This window comes from Gossypium arboreum, chromosome 12, assembly GCF_025698485.1.
Source record: "Gossypium arboreum isolate Shixiya-1 chromosome 12, ASM2569848v2, whole genome shotgun sequence".
Classification (NCBI taxonomy): domain Eukaryota; kingdom Viridiplantae; phylum Streptophyta; class Magnoliopsida; order Malvales; family Malvaceae; genus Gossypium; species Gossypium arboreum.
Genome location: NC_069081.1, coordinates 68,540,631 through 68,548,632, shown reverse-complemented (window position 1 = coordinate 68,548,632; position 8,002 = coordinate 68,540,631). Strand labels below are relative to the sequence as shown.

The following is an 8,002-nucleotide window of genomic DNA, read 5'->3' as shown; positions in this document are numbered from 1 at the left end:
CATGCCTAACTTTCGTAAGGAACTAAAATTTTATGGTGTGGTTTGCATGTTTTATTAAAAATACATTTATATCATTATTAAGCTAACATAACAATTCATTGAAATAATAGAACTTTATTCATATTAAAGTTTAGCATACTTAACAAAATTTCAAATTATTGAACAAAATATATCCTAATCATAATTAACAGAAAAATTTATTCTGAGTGGAAATAATTCAAATTTTCGGTCCCTCCAACTTAAAATGAACAATGTCCTCATTGTTTAAAGTGAATAGATACTATACACCAGGTAGGATTTTAGAAAATAGGAGGTGAGTCAATTTGACTGCTTAAGTACCAAGCTCTTTTCTAAATCCAATCCTAGACATGTATATACCCATTGCCACACTTTATACTTCGTGACTTGCTTAAATTTTATTAGTGATTTTCCTCTCTTAATTTAAAATAAAAAAATTCCTAATTAACTTAATCCTAAAATGACCTAAGAATAGAAATAAAATAAAGTTAAGATCCCCCATTTATTTATTTGTAGACCCTTCGGAATTTGACTCATCTTTTGCTCCATCACTATCACCTTTGCATGAATTGCTTCCCTCCTTCTTCGATAATGGACTCCATGGTTCAAATATAAAATCTGGAAATTTAGGCACAAAAATAAATGGGTCATTATAAATTTTCTTAATAGCACTTCTCATCGAGTCATCCCTTATTTTAGAGTATCTCCAGTAAGCTTGTTGCTGCCATTGCATATGCTGCATTATGTCCATCAACTTTGACAATTCATCTCAAAGATCTGGGCTAGGCGGTTGAGCTCTAAATATTGAAGTTTCGTTATCGGGCTCAATTTCTGGTTCTATTGGTTCCACCTTATCAGGGACTTCAGTCGATTGTATTGGCTTGATCTCTGTGGGATCTTCTTCATCTTCATCAGGATCCCCACTTTCTTCAACTCGCTACTATAGAATAGAATCTCCAGCTACTCGGTAGAGGTCCCAATCTGTGATTGTGCCCTAGCTATACCCTGTCTTCTTTACGTTTGCAAGAATCTTAGCTTTTAAGCCCAAAATTTTTATTGTAAAGGGGAAGGAAGCGGGGCTAGAACGTCTAGTGGCACAATTCCTTATCTCTCGTAGGATGATTTTTCCCACATCAATGGTCTTTCCAGTTAAAATCGAATATAATAAGACCATTCTCTCTAACGAGACTGTAGTCCCATGCGAACTAGGCATAAGGCTGAAACGGATGAAATAGAACCATACCTTTGCAAGTGGTATCAAAGATTCTCTTCTACAAGTATAGATTCCTTGCTTTGACACAGTCCACTTAGAAGTTGGAACTGTAAGTTCCTCAATAATTTCTTTCAAATTTTTAGGCTCAATATTGCTTATCAAAGAAGAATATTCATCGTTTTTGAAATTAGGTAATTCAAAGAACTCATTAATAGCATTTGAACTTATTGGTACCTTGATTTTGTGAATTGGAACTTTTATCAAATCGCTTGAGGTTAAATTTGAGTAGATTTCACGAACTAGTTCCTCATCCACACTAGGCCTCCTTTCACAAAATAATTCCCAATTGAGGGCTTCAGCAACTTGATGAATACGTGCCATAAAGTCTTTGTATTTGCTCTCTTTCAAAGTGAAGCCTTTCTCTGGATGCATATTTTGATTTTTGAAGATACTCTCATATCTTGCTTTGGCTTCTTCACAATGGAATTTATTTTGTGTTTCATCAATTTGGGCACAAGCACGAGTTCCCTTGCGAGGCACGATTAACCTGAACAAAAGATGGGAAAATTTATTTTCTCAAAAATTTAATTCACAAAATTTATTAATAGTTCAGTAAACTAAAAAATTAAATAATTGAATAAAATTAAAATTTGGGAGAAAACAAATTGTCTTACAACCTTCTTTTTATAAAACTCAGAAAAAATAATTAATAAACAAAAGAGGTCAATTTAAGGTGGGTTGGAAGATTTTGGTTAAAGGACTTGGTGTAGGTGTGTGCTGCACAAGTGCCCAATAGCAAGCAGACTCGTTGAGCATGAGCAAGAAGCGGCACAGCTTGGTGCGATGAGCTGCACAGGCAGCAGGCCGCAAAGCTGAGTGGGCAACAGCTTAGGCACGGGCACGCTAGAGCTGAACGTGCACAGGTGCTGGAGCAGGACGGGGTGTGCAATGCAGTGCACGATAAGGGCAAGTGTGCTCGGCGTGTGCGATGGAGTTGGGCTGCTAGGTGCTTGCTGGCCGAATGGCTGCTAGGCTAAGGGCTTGCGACACTTTAAAGGTTTTGGTGTTTGGGATTTTTAGTGATGAATGAATGGAGAGGGTAGTATTTATAATGAAAGGAATAGGACTTAAAGTAGAATTCTTAGAAATTTAAAAACTAAAAACTCTAAGTTCTAATTTTAATCCAAGTTAACAACAATTAATAATTAAATATATGCATATTAAATTATTAATGCTATTAATTTATTTAAAACAAAAATGAGATATGATTAAAAGCGATCCTAATTCTATGCTAAATTGATAAAAAAATTAATATTTAATATATATTAATAATTATCATCTTTTTAAATTAAAACACTTATTCTAGAAGCCTTTTGAAAATATTTACAAAAAAAGGGCATCTAGTTTTAATTATTTACTGAAAAGAGCAACCAAATTTTGAAAATAATTCAATTAAGTCCCTAGACTTAATGAAAATTTGAAATTGAGTTGCAATTTAAAACTTAAGTCAAAATTGACCTCTTTATTTGAAAAACTAAAAATTTATTTTTCTATTTAGGGAATACTTTCTCAGAAAATTATGTTAAAATCAATTCTCAGGAAAAATTGGAGGGGTCACAAGCGGTCCCACTTAAGTTCCAATCTCCTAGACAGAATTGATTTAAACATACTAATCTCAAACATATACCCTAAATCATTTATTAAAAAGAAAAATAAGAAAATTTAAACATCTGAAAGAATGAACAAAATTTGATTCCGTTCAGTCTTATCTCCCCAATAATGTTTCTGACGCTAAGCATTAACTTGAAAATTACCTCCCTTACCTTGGAGTTCAACAACTCCGTATAGATAGATGCGATGAATTGTAAATGAACCAGACCAACATGATTTTAGTTTACCTGGAAAGAACTTTAATCTAGAATTAAATAACAAGACTTGCTGACCTACTTCAAACTCTCGAAGTCGAATGTGCTTGTCATGCCATTTCTTAAGTCTCTCCTTGAGCAGTTTGGCATTTTCGTGCGAGAAAGTTTGGAATTCCTCTAGCTCATTGAGTTGGAGCATCCGTTTCTCTTTAGCAAGCTTAATATCTAAGTTGAGTTGTCGAAGGCCTAGTAAGCTTTGTGTTCTAACTCCAAGGGCAGATGACAAGCTTTCCTAAAGACCAAGCTATAGGGTGACATCCCTAAAGGTGTCTTGTATGCTGTCTTGTAAGCCCATAAAGCATCATCTAGTCTTTTGGACCAATCTCATCAGTTCGGGCAAACTACCTTCTCAAGTATGCCCTTGATCTTGTTATTTGCCAGTTCAACTTGCCCATTCGTCTGCGGATGGTAAGCTGTAGTGACCTTGTGTTTCACTCCATGTTTATCTAACAACCATTTCAACCACTTGTTCACAAAATGGGACCCTTCATCGCTGATAATAGCTCTTCGGGTTCCAAACCTTGTGAATACGTATTTCTGCAAAAAACTTTATTACAACCCTAGCATCATTTGTTGGATAAGCTTCAACCTCGACCCACTTAGACACGTAGTCTACAGCAACCAAGATGTACTTGTAACCAAAAGACGGAGGGAAAGGACCGAGGAAGTCAATGCCCCAAACATCGAATAATTCTACCTCAATAATGTTTGTTTGAGGAATCTCATTTCTACTGGTGACATTTTCGACCATTTGACATCAATTACAACTCTTTACGTAAGCGTATGTGTCATTGAATAGTGTTTCCAAAAGAATCCAGCTTGCAATACTTTGGCCGTAATACGAGTACCTCCGAAGTGTCCCCCATTTGGAGCTGAGTGACAATGGTATAGAATCTTTTATGCTTCATCTTCTGCCACACATCTCCTGATCATTTGATCTGCGCACTTCTTGAACAAGTATGGTTCTTCCCAAAAATAGCACTTCACATAGTGAAGAAAATTTTTCCTTTGATGATATGTCTTATCAATCGACACCAAACCACAAGCTAAATAGTTAGCAATGTCAGCAAACCAAGGGGTATTATGGACATGATTTACCTTCAGTATGTGTTCATCCGAAAACGTCTCTCGAATTGGTATAAGAGGAGAGTTCCCTTCTTGAGGGTCCAATTTGGACAAGTGATCTGCTACTTGATTCTCCACTCCCTTTCGATCTTGAATTTCTAAATCAAACTCTTGAAGTAGAAGTACCCATCGGATCAACCTTGGCTTAGCATCTTTCTTAGAAAGTAAGTACTTAATTGCTGAGTGGTCCATATAGACAGTCGATTTGGTACCTACAAGATAAGATCGAAACTTGTCAAAAGCAAACACAATATTAAGTAACTCTTTTTCTGTTATCATATAATTCAGTTGAGCTCCTGTCAGAGTTTGAATCGTGTAGTAGATGAGATGAAAAACTTTGTTCCTTCGCTGGCCTATGACAGCTCCTATCGTGAAGTCACTTGAGTCACAAATCAATTCGAATGGAAAATCCCAGTCTGGTGTGACGATTATAGGTGTCGTAACTAATTGACTCTTCAAATCTTTGAAAGCCTTTAAGCATTCCTCATCAAACTTGAACGTCGAGTCCTTCTCCAATAATTTGCATAAGGGTTTAGCAATTTTGGAGAAGTCCTTGATAAATCTTCAATAGAAACCGGGGTGGCCTAAAAAGCTCCTAACACCTTTTATAGATGTTGAAGGTGGGAGTTTCTCAATAACATCTACCTTTGCTTTATCTACTTCGATTCCATGTCTCGTTATCTGATGTCCTAGAACAATCCCTTCTCGTACCATGAAATGGCATTTTTTCCAGTTGAGTACTAGGTTTGTTTCCTCGCATCGCCTTAGTACCTTGGCTAGATTGGCTAGGCAATTGTCATACGTATCTCTAAATACTGAAAAATCATCCATAAAAACTTCCAAATACTTCTCAACCATGTTAGTAAAAATAGACATCATACATCTTTGAAATATAGCAGATGTATTATATAAACCAAATGGCATGCGTCTAAATGCAAATGTACCATATGGCCAGGTGAATGTGGTCTTGTGCTGATCTTCCAGTGCTACTGTAATCTGATTATACCCCGAGTATCCATCGAGAAAATAGTAGTAGTCTCGCCCTGCGAGTCTATCCAGCATCTGGTCCAAAAAGGGCAAAGGAAAGTGATATTTCCTAGTCGCCTTGTTTAGCTTCCGGTAATCGATGCAAATTCTCCATCCTGTAACCATTCTAGTCAATATCAACTCGTTATTCTCATTTTCAATGATCGTTATACCTCTTTTCTTTGGTACGCACTGGACCTGACTTACCTATGAAATGTCTGAGATGGGGTAAATTATACCCGCATCTAACCACATGATGATTTCTTTCTTTACTACGTCCTTCATGATGGGGTTCAATCTTTATTGTCCATCGATCGTCCCTTTCTCGCCATCTTCTAGTATGATCTTGTGTATGCATACAGATGGGCTAATACTGTAGATATCGGCTATGGTCCATCCGATAGCCCTCTTGAGTTGTTTCAACACCAAGATAAGTTTCTCTTCTTGCTCAGTAGTTCATTCTGCTGAAACAATCACAGGCAGAGTAAAAGAATTACCTAAATAAATATATTTTAGATATGAAGGTAGTACCTTGAGTTCTAATTTAGGTGGCTCCTCGATTGACACTTTTGGTTGGGCATAATCCTTTTTCTCTAACTCCAAAGATTCAAAGTGAGATTGCGGAATAAATCCCCTTTGATTAGCTTCTAACAAAGCTAAGTACTCATCTTTCTCTTCATCATTCGGAGGATCTGATGTCAAAATTTGTTCCAACGGATCCTCCACACAGTTGAGCTCCTTCTCCACTATTAAATCTTCTAAATCAGATACTACAGAATAATCAATAAGGGTCATTCTGGTTGCTAAGAACGCTTTTCTTAAGATAATTGGTACTTATTTGTCTGCTTCAAAGTCTAGGATAACAAAATCAGCTGGGAAGATAAATTTGTCTACATGTACCAATACGTCCTCAATTTTTCCTTCTAGATGTGCTAAGGATAGATCTGCTAATTGAAGTGTAATCGTAGTAGGTCTAACTTCACCTATCCCCAACTTTCTAAATATTGACATAGGCATCAAGTTGATACTCGCACCCAACTCACATTGTGCCTTACCATAATATGTTGCTCCAATGTTGCAAGGTATGGTAAAACATCCAGTATCCTTCAATTTTGGGGGTAGTTTTTCTTGAAGATATGCACTGCATTCCCTCGTCAGAGCTACCGTCTCAAATTCTTCAAGTCTTTTTTTTTGGACAGGATATCCTTCATGAATTTGACGTAGTTCGACATTTGCTCAACTGCTTCAACCAACGGGATGTTGATATGAAGTTGCTTGAGTACATCTAGGAACTTCTTGAATTAAATCCCCTGCTTCTGCTTTTGAAGTCTTTGAGGGTAGGGTGGTGGTGGTTTCTTTACTAGAATTGGTTGATTCGTCTTCTGTGGCAATTCTGCATCTGACGGGGTTGTTAGTTGATCAGAATTAGCTGGTTTTGAAATTGCCTTGTCGGCTTTTGCAGATTCTGGTTCTTGTGAGACTGGAATTTCAACACTCGGTTGAACTTCCTCTGATTCTTAAGCATCATCTTGCTCCTTTTCAGCTACAATGGTGTTGGGCTCTGCTGTCTTTCCACTCCTCAATGTTAATGCTTTGCAATGCTCCTTCCCCGGATTCCTTGGATTTTTCGTATTACTAGGTAAAGCACCTTGTGGTCGGTTCCTGAGTTCAGTTGTAAGCTGGCCCATTTGGTTTTCTAGGTTTTTCAATGTAACTGCTTGGCTTTGGATTAAGGCATCATTCTTGGCCATGTATGCCTTCAACAGATTTTCTAAGCCATTGGATGGTTCAGCTTGGGTTGGTTTCTGAACTTGCTGGGGAAAACTTGGTGGTTGGGTCGATCGAGGTTGGGCATAAGTATTAGTGATTCCAGCTCCTTGGTCACTCCAGGAAAAATTTAAATGGTTTCGCAACGATGGGTTATAAAAATTGGATTGCAGTCCTTGCCTTCCTCGGTTTTGGTTCTAATTACCTATTAGTACATAGATTCTGGGTTTGATGAACAGTCTTTGAACAAATGTCCTTCCCCACAATAAACACAGGCTATATTTTCAAATTGATTTGGTGGTTGTGCTGCAAAACTATTAGACCCATTAGTAGTAAGATTTTTATGCATTAAGGATATTTATGATACCTGATATGCGAGTGAAGTAAGAGCGTCTACTTTATGTATTCCAGCAACTCGTCTTCCTAACGCTGCTCGGTTGGTTGGCCATTGGTAATTGTTGCTGGCAATCCTCTTGATAATTTCATAAGCCTCATTATAGGACTTAGAAAGGAGAGCACCATTAGCAGAAGCGTCCACTACCATCATCGTGTGAGCATTGAGACCATTATAAAATGTCTCAAGTTAGATGCAATGTGGGATTCCATGTTGAGGGCACTTTCGTAACAACTCTTTGTACCTTTCCCATGCCTCATACAAGGACTCATCATCCATTTGTTGGAAGCCAGTGATCTCGTTCCTCAACTTAGCATTCTTGCTAGGCGGGAAATACTTCATAAGGAATCTTTCTGCTAACTCTTGCCATGTGGAAATTGAGTTCTGTGGCAATGAGTTCAACCAGGCTCGAGCTCTGTCCTTTAGCGAATATAGGAACAGCTTTAATCGTAATGCATCTTTGAGTACTCCTGCTAACTTGAAAGAATCGCTCACCTCCATAAATAGTCTTAAGTGTAGGTGACGATATTCGGC

At 37.5% G+C, this 8,002-nt stretch overlaps 1 non-coding gene across 1 annotated transcript; it reads left to right on the top strand.

Moving 5' to 3' along the window:
- The first annotated feature begins 7,673 nt into the window (after positions 1 to 7,673).
- LOC128285862 (small nucleolar RNA R71) lies at positions 7,674 to 7,780 on the top strand. The gene has a single exon (XR_008276409.1). It is a non-coding gene; the product is annotated as a small nucleolar RNA R71 (small nucleolar RNA).
- The last annotated feature ends 222 nt before the right edge of the window (positions 7,781 to 8,002 follow it).